The 19643-nt window shown below is 39.4% G+C and overlaps 1 protein-coding gene and 1 pseudogene across 1 annotated transcript in view; one reads left to right on the forward strand and one right to left on the reverse strand.

Moving 5' to 3' along the window:
- LOC119730113 (tRNA (uracil-5-)-methyltransferase homolog A-like) overlaps positions 1–19643 on the forward strand; it is a 46420-nt gene that overhangs the window by 25435 nt on the left and 1342 nt on the right. Inside the window, exons 11-12 of the mRNA XM_038202895.1 lie at positions 6046–6195; positions 7351–7386. The gene's annotated coding sequence lies outside the window, so the exon portion shown is untranslated. The remainder of the gene's footprint in view (positions 1–6045; positions 6196–7350; positions 7387–19643) is intronic.
- On the reverse strand, positions 3455–11463 carry LOC119730115 (annotated as a pseudogene).

A 19643-nucleotide genomic window follows, 5' to 3' on the forward strand; every position in this document is an offset into this window, starting at 1 on the left:
CACGTGTTGACAAAAAATGCTGATCATTTAATTCTTTGAACATGACGTTGAAGTAGTAGGCACTCTTCAATGAAAGTAACATTTCAAATCATAGCGTTACTTTTCTGTTTTGTTCCTTTTTTTTTTTAAAGATAGCTGGAGCACCCTAGCCTCTGGTATTGGTGCTCTAGGCAATAATTCATTAAGTTAAAAGTGCACATTGCCTAGAATGGACATTAAGTGTGCACACATGTAGATGTGCATGTCATGTGCCTGTCATGATCACCGCAACAGAAAGTTTCAGGAATTTTTTTAGTTATTCCCATAATTTCTTGTCATAAAAGATCACGTCTTCATGAATTTGCCCTGGATAAATTGTGCAAACATTACGTTTCACGTCTTATTATTTTCATTGACAGATAACACTGTTGGTTTCCGGCTTGGCGCTTACAAAGGTAAGTATTTCCACTTAAGTTTCCTTTTTGCAAAAGACGTAGATCAGCTTTCATGTTTGATTGGATCGGCTGTCGAGGGGTGTGGCCTATTAGTAGATAACGCTGATTTATTACACACAAAGAACTTGATAAGTTACCATCCAATCAGAGTGCAGCATACAGAAAGATTGACAGATGTACATATTGGGCATTGCCTAATCTATCTGTCAGAATTTAATTATTGAAAAGAAAGAAACAAGCCACAAAAGATTTTAACCCTCGTCAGGAAAATCCCTTTCCTAACCAATATGTTGGTTTACTTTTGTAGCATGAATATTAAGAGTGTATATTTGTACTTTCAAAATTGACCAGCAAGCTCTTTTACTCAATAGGGATTTTTCAACAATTACAACCGAGATTAAGGTTTCAAAATTCAGGAAAATCACTGCTTCATTAAATGTTGCTAGTGTACATGCACATTTAATTTATCACTGATCTTGCTTTTACAAGCAAATTTGTTGTCTTATAAAAGGATGTGACTTTTAGAAACATGGTTTGCATCCTGCTGCCGGCCAACAAAACCAACAATCAAATATTACTAGGTATCAGAAAGACAAAAGAGCTCAAACACCGATTGGATGATAGTACATTGCTGTATTAGGTGTGTAAGATTTGAGGCTTTGCATGGTGGAGATACTAAATAATGGAAGGTTTGCGGAAACACCATGTGCGAATAATTTCTCAACTAAGAGAATGGTTCTGAAAAGAACCAGAGGTATAAACTCGACGTTCCGGTCAGTATGCTCTGACCGTCTCTCCTGAAGACGGTCAGAGCATACTGACCGGAACGTCGAGTTTATACCTTTGTTCTTTTCAGAACCATTCTCTTAGTTGAGAAATTATTCACACATGGTGTTTCCGCAAACCTTTTATTATTTTGTATTAGGTGTGTTTAGAGTGTTATATTACATAGGAAATAGCAGCTTTAATGAACATGTAGAAAGCAGCAATTCCTTGGATACTGTCGAAATTAAGGTACGGTACATATATACAACCTTGTCTGCGCTAACTGTACAAAGACCTTCATATTTTACAGCATTGATTTTTCATTTGTCAAAATTTTTAGGACCCTTGAGTCAATCTAAAAGAAATATTAGAATATTGCTTAAAATTTAAACATCATGCAGACATGGAGCTCATAATACTGATGCTACACAGTTTATGTACAATTCTAGAGCGTGCAAGTCTCGCCAGATCACATTCACTTTTCGTGTGAACTTCTTGTTACTAAACACTGAATTTACCCAATAGTTGTCAGCATAATGGATTGAACGGAAGTAGAGGTCAACATTTGTCTGTGCTCTGCATAAAAAACATCCCATATATTTCATAGATTTTTCCTCAATATTTTTTTTCAACAAATTTTGAACGAAAGGTCTGCACTTAATTTGGTCTTCAGAAAATATGTTCCATGTTGTGCTACATGTATTCACAAAGATTGCTACAATGTATTTGGAATCAGATGCTCTTTATCCATAACTTGCAACTATGTGTTGTCTAATACTTAGACTGACTGAAATGGGCTTCTAGAGCTATGGCTACGGCTATTGTTCCCATGTAATTGTAATGGGTGAAGACCCAGACAATAACCATAGACATCTCACTTGCAAGCTCATACATTTGTATTACACTTAAACATACCTAATGCTCAAAATTCAGTCTATTTTCTTCTCTAATTGGAGTTGGTCTTTTTCTAATCTGTTCATTTGTACATCATTGTCTTGTCCCACAACGGATCCTTAATCACTATCTGATGCAACAGCACTTCACCTCAGAGATCTTCAAGATTGAGATCCCAAACCTCCTAAGAGATTTTGGATTTGCGGTGAGTTTTCTCCCTGAACACTGAACCTCCTTATCACTATCTGATGCAACAGCACTCCACCTCAGAGATCTTCAAGATTGAGATCCAAAACCTCCCAAGACATATTGGATTTGCGGTGAGTTTTCTCCCTGAACATTGAACCCTCGATAACAATAATCATACAGTTTGCCCTTTTTCAAGAGTTCATATTGCCAACCATGGTTGGGATTTTTCAGGCTCTTTAAAAATAGATTAACCAAATTAAAGGGCTATGGAACGAACTTCCGCAAAATATGAAAATAATCATATGATGGTAAACAGCTGTATACTTTTTGCAGTGCCTGTGCACTTTCACAATTGTTTCTTATGTTGCTGTGATGTCAATATAGGTATTTTACACTGTACAGCTTTGGGATTTTCTGTGAAATTTATGAACCCAAAATTCATTGCATTGTGCATGCACACATAGCACTTTGTGCATTATGACCCTGTGCCACGATCATGCTAAATACAGTCAACCTCCACCGAAACACTTTTGTATCTTTTTGTCGTCAAACAGCAGTGACACTGAAGTTCCAGCTCATGACATCACTGTATTGCTCATGAATATATGGAACTTGGCACTTTCATGAAAATATTTAAAAGCCTGAAACATCCTCAAAGCTTATTAAGAGGTGCATGTCTCAAAATAAAAACCTCAAAATCTGTTTCAAAGGCACTTAAAAAAGTATTTTTAAAGTGAAAAATGTCATGGTTATCCAGTGCCAATACATGTTTACGTATTTTGTTCTCACAGAAAACAAACAAATTTGCTCATTTAGACACACACAAAATCCTCATTCAATTAGCAATTAACGTAATGCGATTTGTAATTTCTGAACCACTTGCATACATACATTGAATGAGTTGCAGCTGTTCCCTTCACTGATCAGCTGATAGTTGGTTGCAATCTGCTCTGGGCCTGCACATTAATGAAGTCATGGTACGTACATTTATTGTCAGTCCACTAAAGTAAAACACATTTCAACTCCACCATATTATGCTGTTAATGTTTCTCGACGTCAAATCTATTTGGCTTTCCAATGAAGAAAATGTACAGTACAGGTATGAAAAGGCCTTAAAACTGCACTACAGTTTGAACATCCCATAGCAGTTTAAAAGCACACATGTGCTCCCCTCACTTGGACGTCTCAAACTCAATTACCAGAGAACTTTGTTCTTGACAACTTTCCAACGATTGACTCCCTTCTGGCTCTGGATGTGCATACTGCTGCCCTCGTGCTGATGGCTCGGTACCAGTCGGCCCAGGCCTTTGTTCCTGAGTACTTGCAAGTGACTGCTGGCTCTCTGCTGGTTCTGGATGTACACACTGTTCCCCTTGCATGGATGGCTTGCAGTCAGTCGGACTAGAGCATTGTTCCTGATGAGAACTTGCAAGCGCTGGGGTCCCCGCTGGTTCTGCATGTACCTCAACATGCACTTGAACATGCTGCTGACTGTGCATGGATGCCTTGCTGCTGCTTTGCCTAGAACATTGTTCTTGACAGCTGTCCAGTGACTGCTGACTCTCTGTGTGTTGTGCATGCCCTTGGCTTGGTGGCTTTCTGCTGCTTGGCCTGGCAGCACGGTGCTCTTGGTCATTTTCTGCCTGTGGAATCACACGAAGCTCAATCTGCTTCCCTGGCTGCGATGGTCGGCTAGGATTCCGTCTTGGGCAGCAATGACAGCACAGTTTCAGGAATGAAAAAGCCTTGACTACAGCTTCACGATAGTCAGCGTTTGTGGCACTGTAGACCAGGGAATTGATGGAGCTATTGATAAGTTGGAAAATTGCTATGCAACTGCTCAGAATACATGTATGTACTTTTTCTCCAAGTTCTAGAAATTCAACAGCCTGGGAAGGCACACTTATAGAATAAGTCTTTCCCACAATGACAATAATTGAAGCTGCAATGTCCAGTGAGTTCAGAATGAAGAAAACAGCAGTATTGATGATAACCATACGGAGGACCTTGCCTGTTTGCTTGGGACGGTTTGGCAGCAGGGCTGATTGCTTGCGTACTTTCACTACTACATAGATGTACAAAAGTATTGTTGCTATTAAACAGACAATGTTGATAATGAAACGGGCCAAAAAGATGATGGCACTGAAGACGTAGTCTGTTATTGGTAAGAATATCAGAATCACTCCAACAATAATTGTTGGCACCCATAGTCCTGCTGATATCTTTGCTGCTCGAGATTTAGAGGCTTTTTCCCTGAATGTCAGAGGATTGTGCACTGCAGAGAATCTCTCAGCTGCTATGGTAACCACAAAGAAATTAGAAGCAGCTATGAACGTGGATCGTAAAGCTAGGATCGCATTTTGGACAAAGATGCTGTACTCTATTGGTGAAATAAACAATGCAACTACAAAGTCAGTCGTAAGGAAAAGCGAGTCAGCCACAGCCAGATTGGATAAGTAGATGTTGATGATTGTACGCATGGACTTCACTCGAATGACTGTGAAGAGAAAGACAAAGTTGATGAGGAGGCCGATTGGTGCAATGATTTCAGCACTTAACCATATTATTTGTTGACTTCTATCTCGACTCTTGTAATAGTTGCCAAGATGCTTTTGTACTTCAGTTGATGGAGTGGAGCTGTTTTGGTAGCCATCACCCATAGTTCATGTACAGTGTAACAACTATTTGCAACATTCCAAATGGATGCATTATTGGTACATGTAGTCTGTCCCATTTCAAGATGACTCCGGTTTTATACTAACCGAGAATATAAGACCTTGAGCAATGTGTAGTTGAAACTAAAAGCTTCTTCATATTTTGTCCCAGCTTTGCCTTTTATCTATAAGGTATTCAAGGATAATTTTGTCCAGTATTTTGACAGCAGTGTAACCAAAAACAGTCAACACTGTTTCACTATAATGACATCTTTCGTTTCACTATAATGACATCATAAATTTGCCACTTTTTGTTTCTGCTCGGTACATGTTTTTTGTTTGTGTGTGTGTGTTTTCCTCAAGATGGTGCAACGCTGTTTTTTAATCCATTCCACCCCCAAATCCACTGAAAAAAATCCCAGCCCCTGGTATTTTACATGCGTATTTTGTATTTTGATGGATTCAAAAGTTAATTGACCTATCGCGGTAGAATTGCATTAGAGTCGCGACAACGCAGCGTGTGAAATATTGTCCAATTACATGATATACAAATGGATGCGGAACGCGCAAAATCTAAGACAAACAAAACTCAGTGTACAAAAACTCCATAGGGTTGTCTAAGGGGCGTGGTTAACTCGCAAACGGTGATAGGTCAATTAATGTACCGGTACATGTACAACCACTGCCCCAGCTATGGGTTAAATAGTCCTGGGCAGGAGGGGCTCGTAAACCTGGGAACTCAAGGCAGCCCTCCTAAGAGAAGGAAACTCTAACCTCAAACCACCCGTCTCGGGAGAGGAGTTTCGCACTACTTTTGCAAAAGAAAAGCCAACCAACTATGGACTGAGGTTATGAGAATGGTTGTATGTAGATCACAAACAATCCATTGCCCTTTTGAGGTATGGTGGACATAATACGACAGTGTTATTTGGTTCAGGTTAAGTCATTTGGTTTTACCCCAAATTTGCCCAAATCAAATAGCACCTCTTATTGTGTCTGCCGTAACCTAGAAAAAGCTTATAACAGTTGAGCTATTCACTATTTTAAAAAATTGGTTCAGACTCTGAAATATTGAGCGCAACTTGTTCATCCTTTTTTCCAATCTGCAGGTTAAACAATGCAGTGACTCCACTATGGAACCAGCCATATGAGGACCAGCTATCCACCAAACAGACCAACACCAGGGAGTTTCTGAGGAATTTATCCAAGATGCTGCAACGGAACATTGGGGAGATGTCTCCCTGGCTGAAGCAACAAAGGTGAGCTACTCACCAAAGACACGGGATGGTTGTGGGCCAGAATGGAAATGTGATCTTCCTTGACAAACTGCTTCCAGACACAGCCGACTAACATGTGCGGTTGCCCAGAAAAACTTGTTACAGCTCCAGAAAATGTTGCCTATCTTTCTTAAGAAATATTTTAGATTAACAAAAAAAAATTATCAAATTTTCTGCAGTAAAGTCCACATGCACGCAAAATTCCCAAAGGTTTTTGAAAAAAGAAAAATAGAATAAAGCACCCCCCCCCCCCCAAATGAAAAAAAAATAAAAATTTTAACTCATAAGTTACCCAGGTGGGACTTGCACCTGAACCTTCTGCTTCCTAGTGCAGATGTCTTAACTACTTGAGCACCAAGCTTGCTAGGGTTGGCTGGCTGGTTCCAATTTCGTCAATCGGTCGAGGAAGGGGGGAGTGGTGGGGGGGGGGGGACAAATCCCCCCACCTTTTAAAGTGGGGGGATATCATCGTTTGCCCCCCCCCCCTCCACTTTTTGTAGCCTACATATGATTCTATAGCTCATAATAGCTGATTCAATTACTGCAAACTCGAAATGAGGTTTAAATTATGATCTTTTGCTCAAAAACATAAATGGTCAGAAATTGCCTCAGATTGCACCACGGAGCATCTAGAATCCAAAATCACGGCATGCCCCAGGTGGGGGATTTATTCCGCCTCCTTGCGTGTTTTGACCAGAGGTACGTGGGGGGGGGGGGGAGGGATTTGCAATGGGATCATCACGTGTTGACAAAAAATGCTGATCATTTAATTCTTTGAACATGACGTTGAAGTAGTAGGCACTCTTCAATGAAAGTAACATTTCAAATCATAGAGTTACTTTTCTGTTTTGTTCCTTTTTTTTTTAAAGATAGCTGGAGCACCCTAGCCTCTGGTATTGGTGCTCTAGGCAATAATTCATTAAGTTAAAAGTGCACATTGCCTAGAATGGACATTAAGTGTGCACACATGTAGATGTGCATGTCATGTGCCTGTCATGATCACCGCAACAGAAAGTTTCAGGAATTTTTTTAGTTATTCCCATAATTTCTTGTCATAAAAGATCAGGTCTTCATGAATTTGCCCTGGATAAATTGTGCAAACATTTCAGTTTCACGTCTTATTATTTTCATTGACAGATAACACTGTTGGTTTCCGGCTTGGCGCTTACAAAGGTAAGTATTTCCACTTAAGTTTCCTTTTGCAAAAGACGTAGATCAGCTTTTATGTTTGATTGGATGGGCTGTCGAGGGGTGTGGCCTATTAGTAGATAACGCTGATTTATTACGCACAAAGGACTTGATAAGTTACCATCCAATCAGAGTGCAGCATACAGAAAGATTGACAGATGCACATATTGGGCATTGTCTAATCTATCTGTCAGGATTTAATTATTGAAAAGAAACAAGCCACAAAAGATTTTAACCCTCGTCAGGAAAATCCCTTTTCTAAACAATATGTTGGCTTACTTTTGTGGCATGAATATTAAGAGTGTATATTTGTACTTTCAAAATTGACCAGCAAGCTCTTTTACTCAATAGGGATTTTCAAAAATTACAAGCAAGATTGAGGTTACAAAATTGAGAAAAATCACTGCTTAATTGAATGTTGCTAATGTACATGCACATTTAATTTATAACAAATCTTGCTTTTACAAGCAAATTTGTTTGTCCTATAAAAGGATGTGACTTTTAGAAACATGGTTTGCATCCTGCCGTCGGCCAACAAAACCAACAATCAAATATTACTGGGTATCAGAAAGACATAAGAGCTCTAACACCCATTGGGTGATAGTACATTGCTGTATTAGGTGTGTTTAGAGGGTTGAAGTACACAAGGAAATAGCAGCTTTAATGAACATGTAGAAAGCAGCAATTCCTTGGATACTGTCCAAATTAAGATACATGTATATACAATCTTGTCTGATGCTAACTTTACAAAGACATATGCTAACTTTACAAAGACATTCATATTTTATAGCATTGATTTTTCAATTTTCCAAATTTTAAGTAAATTTGAGTCCATCTGAAAGAATTGTAAAATATTGCTTTGCATTTAAACATCATACAGCCATGGAGCTCATAAATGTAATACAACAGACTTCTGGTGCTACATAGTCAATGTACAATTATAGAGCATGCAAGTCTCGCCAGTTCACATTCACTTTTCATGTAAACGTCTTGGCACCAAACACTGACTAGTCTAGTCACAGATTTCCGTGTTTGAATTTGCCCAATAGTAATCGATTGAACGGAAGTCAACATTTTTTCAATTTATTATAGTAGACCTAATCAATTGGCAATGTTTTGAATGTGTTGAAAATTGGAATGATTCTTTTCTTTTTCAGAACCCATGGATTGCCCTTGACTGGATAAACCTAGTCAGAACACAAAACAATGCAAACAATAGGATGTTACACACGTTGTAGGTCCTTTAATATATGGTGCCATACTCGAATGTAGCGTTTTCACATAAAATCTTGAACTGAGGTTTTTTTCGATCAACTTACATGCTCTATTGACAGAAGTGGAGTACAAATTGCTGACTTCAACTTTATATATCAACTACATTTTTACAGCTACTTTACATGTAGAAGCTATGAAGAAAGCAGATTAAATCCCATACTGTACATCTAAAGCCTGCAATGGTCTCATAGGTGCTGTGCAGATCAAACATATGGTTAATAGATTTTTCCTTGATAATTGTTTTTGCAGAAACTTTGAACGAAAGGTCTGCACTTAATTTGGTCTTGAGAATATATTTTCCATGTTGTGCTACATATATGCACAAAGATTGGTATAACGTATTTGGAATCAGATGCTCCTAATGCATAACTTGCAACTTGTGTTGTCTGTTACTTAGGCTGTGTCTGAAACGGGCTTCTAGAGCTATGGCTACGGCTATTGTTCCCATGTAATTGTAATGGGTGAAGACCCATACAATAGCCATAGACATCTCACTTGCAAGCTCATATTACACTTAAACATACCTAATGCTAAAAAATAGCGATTCAATCTATTTTTTTCTTTGATTAGAGTTTGTTTTTTAATCTGTTCATTTGTCTATCACGTCTTGACCCACAAGATAACCATTCCACCAGCACCTCTGACGTACCGGTGACTGGCGCTGCCATAACGGATCCTTATCACTATCTGACACAACAGCGCTTCACCTCAGAGATCTTCAAGATTGAGATCCAAAACCTCCCAAGACATTTTGGATTTGCGGTGAGTTTTCTCCCTTAACATTGAACCCTCGATAACGATAATCATACTGTTTGCCCTTTTTCAAGAGTTCATATTGCCAACTATGGTTGGGATTGTTCAGGGTCTTTAAAAATAGATTAACCAAATTAAAGGGCCATGGCATGAATTTCACTGAAACATGAAAATAATCATGTGAAGTAGTTGCAAATGAGCTGCATACTTGTTATCGTTTTTAAGCGCACTTTTTGCAATGCCTGTGCACTTTCACAATTGTTTCTTATGTTGCTGTGATGTCAATATAGGTATTTTACACTGTACAGCTTTGGGATTTTCTGTGAAATTTATGAACTAAAAATTCATTGCATTGTGCATGTACACATAGCAGTTTGTACATTGTAGTATCTCACTGACTCTGTGCCATGATCATGCTAAATGAACAAAACAGTCAACTTCAACTAAAACACTTTTATAACTTTTTGTCCTCAAATAGCAGTGGCACTGAAGTTCCAGCTCATGACATCACTGTATTGCTCATGAATATGTTACTTATCAGTATCAAAAATATTTAAAAGCACACATCCTGAGACTGAAAATACAGAGGTGCTAAATTAAAAGTTCAAAATCTTTTTCAAAGGACTTAAAAAAAAAGTACATTTACATTGGAAAAACGTGAGGGGTATCCATATGTGAGTGCCGATACATATACATTGATATATCCTCATATAAGCACATACAACAAAACCTCATTCAAGCAACAATAACAATATGGAATTTGTAATTTCTGAACCACTTGCATACACACATTGAATGAGTTCCAGCTGTTCCCTTTACTGATAGTTGGTTGCAATCTCTCATGTGGGCCTGCATATTTCTGATGTAATGGTACGTAAATGTATTGGCAATCTGCTAAATTAAAACACATTTCAACTCCAGCATATTATGTTGTTAATGTTTCTCGACGTCAAATCTACTTGGCATTCCAATGAAGAAGATGTACAGTAAGGTTTGAAAAAGCCTTAAAACTGCTCTACAGTTTGAACATACAGCCAGTTCAAAAGCACACATGTGCACTTGCATTGCTCTGCCCTACGTCTCGCTCTCAGTTACCAGAGAAAATTCCTCTTGACATCTTTCAAACGATTGACTCCCTTCTGGCTCTGGATGTGCATACTGCTGCCCTTGTGCTGATGGCTCGGTGCCAGTCAGCCCAGAGCATTGTTCCTGAGTACTTGCAAGTGATTGCTGGCTCTCTGCTGGTTCTGGATGTACCACTGTTCCCCTTGCATGGATGGCTTGCAGTCAGTCAGACTAGAGCATTGTTCCTGATGAGAACTTGCAAGCGATGGGGTCCCTGCTGGTTCTGCATGTACCTCAACATGCACTTGAACATGCTGCTGACTGTGCATAGATGCCTTGCTGCTGCTTTGCCTGGAACATTGTTCTTGACAGCTGTCCAGTGACTGCTGACTCTCTGTGTGTTGTGCATGCCCTTGGCTTGGTGGCTTGCTGCTGCTTGGCCTGGCAGCACGGTGCTCTTGGTCATTTACTGCCTTTGGAATCACACGAAGCTCAATCTGCTTCCCTGGCTGCGATGGTCGGCTGGGATTCCGTCTTGGGCAGCAACGACAGCACAGTTTCAGGAATGAGAAAGCCTCAACTACAGCTTCACGATACTCAGCATTTGTGGCACTGTAGACCAGGGAATTGATTGAGCTATTGACAAGTTGGAAGATTTGTATGCAAATATTCAGAATAAGTACTTTTTCTGCAAGTTTTAGATATTCAACAGCCTGGGAAGGCACACTTATAGAATAAGTCTCTCCCACAATGAGAATAATTGTAGCTGCAATGTTCAATGAGTTCAGAATGAAGAAAACAGCAGTATTGATGATAACCATACGGAGGACCTTTGCCTGCTAGCTTGGGACGGTTTGGTAACAGTGCTGATTGCTGAAGAGAAGCCAAGAGGACTCTGATGGAAACACCCAAGAAGCTAAGAGGAGGAAGGAGGAGGACAGCTGAGCAGTAGAAGAGAGGTGAAGACATTGAGATAGAATGCAGGGTTGGGCTGGATTCGAACCACCATCCATTAAAAATGTACTGCAGTTCTAAACTCGGATATCATGGATATTGGTGCTATTTGGTTTGGGTCAAGTATTTTGTATTGACCCCAAATTTACCCAAACCCACTAGCACCCTGATATTGTGTCTGCCAAATCTCAAAAAGGATAGCAGTTGAACCATTCACTATTACTAAAATTTGTTAAGACTCTGAAATACTGAGCTCAATTTTTCATCCTTTCCCAATCTGCAGGTTAAACAACACAGTGACTCCACCATGGAACCAGCCGTATGAGGACCAGCTATCCACCAAATAGACCAACACCAGGGAGTTTCTGAGGAATTTATCCAAGATGCTGCAACGGAACATTGGGGAGATGTCTCCCTGGCTGAAGCAACAAAGGTGAGTTGCTCACCAAAGACACGGGATGGTTACGGGCCAGAATGGAAATGTGATCTTCCTTGACAAACTGCTTCCAGACACAGCGGACTAACATGTGCAGTTGCCCCGAAAAACTTGCTAAAGCTCCAGAAAATGTTGCCTATCTTTCTTAAGAATTATTTTAGATTAACAAAATATTTTTATCAAATTTTCTGAAGTATAGTCCACACGCACGCGAAATTCCCAAAGGTTTTTGAAAAAAAGGAAAACACAATAAAGCAACCCCCCCCTAATGAAAAACTAAAATTTTAAACTCACAAGTTACCCAAGTGGGACTGGCACCAGCAACCTTCTGCTTCCTAGTGCAGATGTCTTAACCACTTGATCACCAAGCTTACTGGGGCTGGCTGGCTGGTTCCAATCTCGTCAATCGTTGGAGGAAGGGGGGAGTGGTGGGGGGGGACAAATCCCCCCACCTTTTAAAGTGGGAGGATATCATATCGTTTGCCCCCTCCCCACTTTTGTAGCCTACATATGATTCTATAGCTCAGAATAGCTGATTCAATTACTCCAAACTCGAAAATGATGTTTAAATTATGATCTTTTGCTCAGAAACATCAATGGTCAAAAATTACCTCAGATTGCACCACAGAGCACCTAGAATCCAAAATCACGGCATGCCCCAGGTAGGGGATTTATTCCGCCTCCTTGCGTGTTTTGTCCAGAGGTACGTGGGGGGGGGGAGGGATTTGCAATGGGATCATCACGTGTTGACAAAAAATGCTGATCATTAAATTCTGTGAACATGACGTTCAAGTAGTTCTGAGAGAAGCAAAGAGCAATCATAGGGGGCACTCTTCAATGGAAATCAAAGCGTTACTTTTCCTTTTTTTTTTAAAGATCAGCTAGAGCACCCTAGCCTCTGGTATTGGTGCTCTAGGCAAAAAGTGCACATTGCCTAGAATGGACATGAAGTGTGCACATGTGAGATGTGCATGTGATGTGCCTGTTATGAACACCGCAACAGAAAGTTTCAGGATTTTTTTAGTTATTCCCCTAATTTCTTGTCATTTAAGATCAGGTCTTCATGAAACTTGGCCCTGGATAAATTGTGCAAACATTTCAGTTTCATGTCTTATTATTTTCATTGACAGATAACACTCTTGGTTTCCGGCTTGGTGCTTAAGAAGGTACACGTACGTATTTCCACTTAAGTTTCCTTTTTGTAAAAGACCTAGATCAGCTTTCATGTTTGATTGGATCGGCTATCGAGGGGCATGGCCTATAAGTAGATGACGCACGAAGGACTTGATTAGTTACCTACCAATCAGAATGCAGCACACAGAAAGATTGACAGATGTACATATTATGCATTGTCCAATCTATCTGTCAGGCTTTAATTATTGAAAAGAAAGAAACAAGCCACAAAAGACTTTAACCCTTGTCATCCCCTTTCCTAACCAATATGTTGGCTTACTTTTGTGGCATGAATATTGAGGGTATATGTTTGTACTTTCAACATTGACCAGCAAGCTCTTGAAATCAATAGGGATTTTTCAACAATTACAACCAAGATTGAGGTTACAAAATTCAGGAAAATCACTGCTTCATTAAATGTTGCTAGTGTACATGCACATTTAATTATCACTGATCTTGCTTTAACAAGCAAATTTGTTTGTCTTATAAAAGGATGTGACTTTTAGAAACATGGTTTGCATCCTGCTGCCGGCCAACAAAACAAAGAATCAAATATTACTGGGTATCAGAAAGACATAAGAGCTCTAACACCGATTTGGTTATAGTACATTGCTGTATTATTATTGTGTTTAGAGTGTTAAAGTACACAAGCAAATAGCAGCTTTAATGAACATGTAGAAAGCAGCAATTCCTTGGATACTGTCCAAATTAAGATACATGTATATGTACAATCTTGTCTGATGCTAACTTTACAAAGACATTCATATTTTATAGCATTGATTTTTCAATTGTCCAAATTTTAAGTAAACTTGAGTCCATCTGAAAGAATTGTAAAATATTGCTTTGCATTTAAACATCATACAGACATGGAGCTCATAAATGTAATACAACAGACTTCTGGTGCTACATAGTCAATGTACAATTACAGAGCATGCAAGTCTCACCAGTTCACATTCACTTTTCATGTAAACATCTTGGCACCAAACACTGACTAGTCTAGTCACAGATTTCCGTGTTTGAATTTGCCCAATAGTTGTCTGCGTGATCGATTGAACGGAAGTCAACATTTTTTCAATTTATCATAGTAGACCTAATCAATTGGCAATGTTTTGAATGTGTTGTAAATTGGAATGATTCTTCTCTTTTTCAGAACCCATTCATTGCCCTTGACTGGATAAACCTAGTCAGGACACAAAATAAATGCACACAAATAGGATGTTACACACGTTGTTACATACATGGTGCCATGCTTAATGTAGCGTATTTACATAAAATCTTGCAGGTTTTTTCCGATCAACTTGCATGCTCTATTGACAGAAGTGAGGTACACTTTGCTGACTTTAACTAACGACTACATTTTCTCCAGCTACATGTAGTAGCTATGAAGAAAGCAGATTAAATCCCATACTGTACATACAAAGCCTACAATATGTCTGTGCTCTGCTGAAAAAAAACACATCTTTAATAGATTTTTCTCGCTAAAACCAATTTCAAGAAACTTTGAACGAAGGGTCGGCACTTAATTTGGTATTGAGAATATATGGACTTTTTTCACAAGGAAGCCATTTTGGTCGTGTTCCCTGCATGTGTTCTTTCTAATTGTGAACTGTTGAGTTGGATGGTGCCAGACTATTTGTACATTCTATCGTCACTTTTGTCTTTTTCTTTTAATGTGGCTTAAAACATTAGGGTATGCTTATTTTTTAATCTCAAATTTTAAATTATTCATCACAGCCGACTGGTTTTAATTTGTAATTTATTTTATGTCATTGCTATGATTTCTCTTCGCAAGTTCCAATTTACCTCGCTTTCAATTTAGTATGGCCGACTCGTGAATAAAGCCCATTTTCCACATTGTTCTAAATGTATGCCCAAAGATTGGTATAATGTATTTGGAATCAGATGCTCCTAATGCATAACTTGTCACATTTGTTTGTCTGTTACTTTGGCTGAGTCTGAAACGGGCTTCTAGAGCTATGGCTACGGCTATTGTCAGATTGTTCCCATGTAATTGTAACGGGTGAAGACCTAGACGGTAGCCATAGACATCTCACTTAAAAGCTCATATTAGACTTAAACATAGCTAATGCTAAAAAATAGCAATTCAATCTATTTTTTTCTCTGATTGGAGCTTGTTTTTTTAATCTGTTCATTTGTCTATCACGTCTTGACCCACAAGATAACCATTCCACCAGCACCTCTGACGTACCGGTGACTGGCGCTGCCATAACGGATCTTTATCACTATCTGATGCAACAGCACTTCACCTCAGTGATCTTCAAGATTGAGATCCAAAACCTCCCAAGACATTTTGAATTTGCGGTGAGTTTGCTCTATAAACACTAAACCCTGGGTATTGATAATCATACAGTTTGCACTTTTTCAAGAGTTCGTATTGCCAACCATAGTTGAAATTTTTCAGGGTCTTTTCTATTACATCAACGGGCCATGGAATGAATTTCCCTGAAACATAAAAATAATCATATGAAGTAATGGTAAACAGCTGCATACTTTTTGCAATGCCTGTGCACTTTCACAATTGTTTCTTATGTTGCTGTGATGTCAATATAGGTATTTTACACTGTACAGCTTTGGGATTTTCCGTGTAATTTATGAACAAAAATTTTGCATTGTGCATGCACACATAGCACTTTGTGCATTATGACCCTGTGCTATGATCATGCTAAATATAGTCAACCTCGACCAAAACACTTTTGTAACTTTTTGTCGTCAAACAGCAGTGACACTGAAGTTCCAGCTCATGACATCACTGTATTGCTTATGAATATGGAACTTGGCACTTTCATAAAAATGTTTAAAAGCCTGAAACATCCTCAAACTTATTAAGAGGTGCATGTACCAAAATACAAACCTCAAAATCTGTTGCAAAGACACTTAAAAAAGTATTTTTAAAGTGGAAAATGTCATGGTTTTCCAGTGCCAATACTATTAGTTATCTTGCGAGCGCGAGTGGAACATGGAATAATGTAGTGCGTCTGTATCCCACATTCGGCCTCGTGATATGTGGGACACTGACGCACTACATTTTCCGTGTTCCACGACCGCGAGCGTGATAACGAATTTATCTTCAAGCAAACTTGACGCGCAGTAAAGTTGGAACTAGCTTGCTTTACTCAAAAATATTTAGCGGGTCAGCACGTGCAGCTGGAATGTCGCTCGCATCTTGGAATAGCGCAGTACGCAGGGTGCGATATGGACCGTGCAAAACAGCCTCATAGCACACTGTTGTTGCCATGGATCAACCAATCAGAATCGAGGATACAAGTTTGCTCGAAGACAAATGTTTATGTATTTTGTTCACACAGAAAACAAACAAACTTGCTCATTTAGACACACACAAAATCCTCATTCAATTAGCAATGAAGGTAATGCGATTTGTAAATTTTGAACCAGTTGCATACATACATGAATGAGTTCCAGCTGTTCCCTTCACTGATAGTTGGTTGCAATCTGCTCTGGGCCTGCACATTAATGATGTCATGGTACGTACATTTATTGTCAATCCACTAAAGTAAACGCATTTCAACTCCACCATATTATGCTGTTATTGTTTCTCGATGTCAAATCTATTTGGCTTTCCAATGAAGAAAATGTACAGTACAGGTATGAAAAGGCCTTAAAACTGCTCTACATTTTGAACATCCTAGAGCAGTTCAAAAGCACACATGTGCTCCCCTCACTTGGACGTCTCACACTCAATTACCAGAGAACTTTGCTCTTGACATCTTTCCAACGATTGACTCCCTTTTGGTTCTGGATGTGCATACTGCTCACCTTGTGCTGATGGCTCGGTGCCAGTCAGCCCAGGACATTGTTCCTGAGTACTTGCAAGTGACTGCTGGCTCTCTGCTGGTTCTAGATGTACCCACTGTTCCCCTTGCATGGATGGCTTGCAGTCAGTCAGACTAGAGCATTGTTCCTGATGAGAACTTGCAAGCGCTGGGGTCCCTGCTGGTTCTGCATGTACCTCAACGTGCACTTGAACATGCTGCTGACTGTGCATGGATGCCTTGCTGCTGCTTTGCCTGGAACATTGTTCTTGACAGCTGTCCTGACTCGCTGTGTGTTGTGCATGCCCTTGGCTTGGTGGCTTGCTGCTGCTTGGCCTGGCAGCATGGTGCTCTTGGTCATTTTCTGCCAATGGAATCACATGAAGCTCAATCTGCTTCCCTGGCTGCAATGGTCGGCTGGGTATCCGTCTTGGGCAGCAACGACAGCACAGTTTCATGAATGAGAAAGCCTCGACTACAGCTGCACGATACTCAGCATTTGTGGCACTGTAGACCAGGGAATTGATGGAGCTGTTGATAAGGTGCATGATCATTGTGCACATAAGCACTATATTTATTTTTTTTCCAAGTTTTAGATATTCAACAGCCTGGGAAGGCACATTTGTAGAATAAGTCCCTGCCACAATGATAATAATTGAAGCTGCAATGTTTAATGACTTCAGAATGAAGAAAGCAGCAGTATTGATGATAACCATACAGAGAACCTTTCCTGATTGTTTGGGACGGTTTGGGAACAGGGCTGATTGTTTTCGTACTTTCACTACTATGTAGATGTACAAAGCAATAGTTGCTATTAAACAGACAAGGTTGATAATGGAAAAGGTCCAAAAGAGGATGTCATTGAAGACGTACTGTGTTATTGGTAAGAATATCAGAATCACGCCAACAATAATTGTTGGCACCCAGAGTCCTGCTGATATCTTTGCTGCCCGAGATTTAGAGGCTTTTTCCTTGAATGTCAGAGGATTGCGCACTGCAGAGAATCTCTCAGCTGCTATGGTAACCACAAAGAAGTTAGAAGCAGCTAGGAACGTGTCTCGTAAAGCTTGGGATGCATTTTGGACAAAGACGCTGTACTCTTTATGTGAAAGCAATGCAAATATAAATTGAGTCATAAGAAGGAGCAAGTCAGCCACAGCCAGATTGGATAAGTAGATGTTGATGATTGTACGCATGGACTTCACTCGAATGACTGTGAATAGAAAGACAAAGTTGATGAGGAGGCCGATTGGTGCAACGATTTTAGTACTCAACCATGATATTTGTATACTTCTGTCTTGACTCTTAACAAAGTTCTCAAGATGCTTTTGTACTTCAGTTGATGGAGTGGAGCTGTTTTGGTAGCCATCACCCATAGTTCGTGTACAGTGTAACAACTATTTGCAACATTCCATACGGATGCAGTAAATGGTACATGTAGTCTGTCCCATTTCAAGATGACTCCAGTTTTATACTAACCGAGAATATAAGACATTGAGCAATGTGAAATCGAAACTAAAAGCTTCTTCATATTTTCTCCCAGCTTTGCCTTTCATCTTTAAGTTATTCAAGGATAATTTTGTCTAGTATTTTGACAGCAGTGTAACCAAACACTCAACACTGTTTCACTATTGACATTGTCATGAAATTGCCAATTTTTGTTTCTGCTCGTATAATTATATTAATTTTTTTTTTGGGGGGGGGGGGGTGTGTTTTCCTCAAGATAGTGCAACGCTGTTCTTTAAACCCAACCACCCTCTAAATCCACCGAAAAAATCCCAGCCCCTGGTATTGTACAAACTTACATTTTGTATTTTGATCATGATGATGGATTCCAATGTTAATTGATGTACATGTATGTACATGTACAACAGATATGCTATCAGTTCAGTGTGTTTTGGAGAATTCATGAAGCTTCATTGGAGTTGAGAGCTTGAACATTTGATTTTCACTGTAAAACTCTCTCAGTGTTCTGTTGAAACCAATTAATTGTAATACCCGGTACATGTACATGTTTATAGAGTTATAATTGATTATGTCATGGTATCTTGGCCCTAAATATCATGGACAACCAGGTGTTGAATTTGGTCAAATGTGAGAGGGTTAGACCTCAAGGAATAAACACAGTACAAGGTGCACATCTCAATGTCCCCAACATTTAGTAGTATGTTTTTTTGTTTACTTATTAAATTTCAAAGGTCTGGATCAGAGGCTAGACTAGTCAGTGTTTGGTACCAAGATTTTCCCATAAAAAGGAACCATGAACTGGTAAGACTTGCATGCTGAATAGGCAATTCAATTATATTTATAATATATTTTCTTACAGCAACTGAAGAAGATGTGACTGGTCTGCAACTGGAACCCAAGAAAGTCAAGGCAGTCAACAAGGCAACCTATGCTTTTGTGACATTCAGGTAAAGAATGCAAACTCTGTGTTGATATTCACTACCAAGGTGAGTTGTTGCTTGTCAAATCAAGTGGGCATCTACATCCAGTCGAGTGTCAGTTGTTGCTTGAGTGTGCATATTTCAAATCAGATGGTCTGATTTGTGACATTTTGGCTCTGGATCTAAAGTTTGTTCAGTGATGGGCAATCCCAGTATTATGAAATGCTGGTATGGTCGAGCCCTGGAGCTGTTAAGAGTTCAGTGAGTACACCTGAATGTTTTTCCAAATCGTATGCATCCATCATCTAGTAATGGTCAAGGAGATTTCACACTGGGAGTTTTAGGATCATTCTCTGAATCATTGATATCATGGTTAACTGGCTCTGTGACAGACATATTATATCCCTT

Source organism: Patiria miniata, unplaced genomic scaffold (genome assembly GCF_015706575.1).
Source record: "Patiria miniata isolate m_02_andy unplaced genomic scaffold, ASM1570657v1 HiC_scaffold_22, whole genome shotgun sequence".
Classification (NCBI taxonomy): Eukaryota; Metazoa; Echinodermata; class Asteroidea; order Valvatida; family Asterinidae; genus Patiria; species Patiria miniata.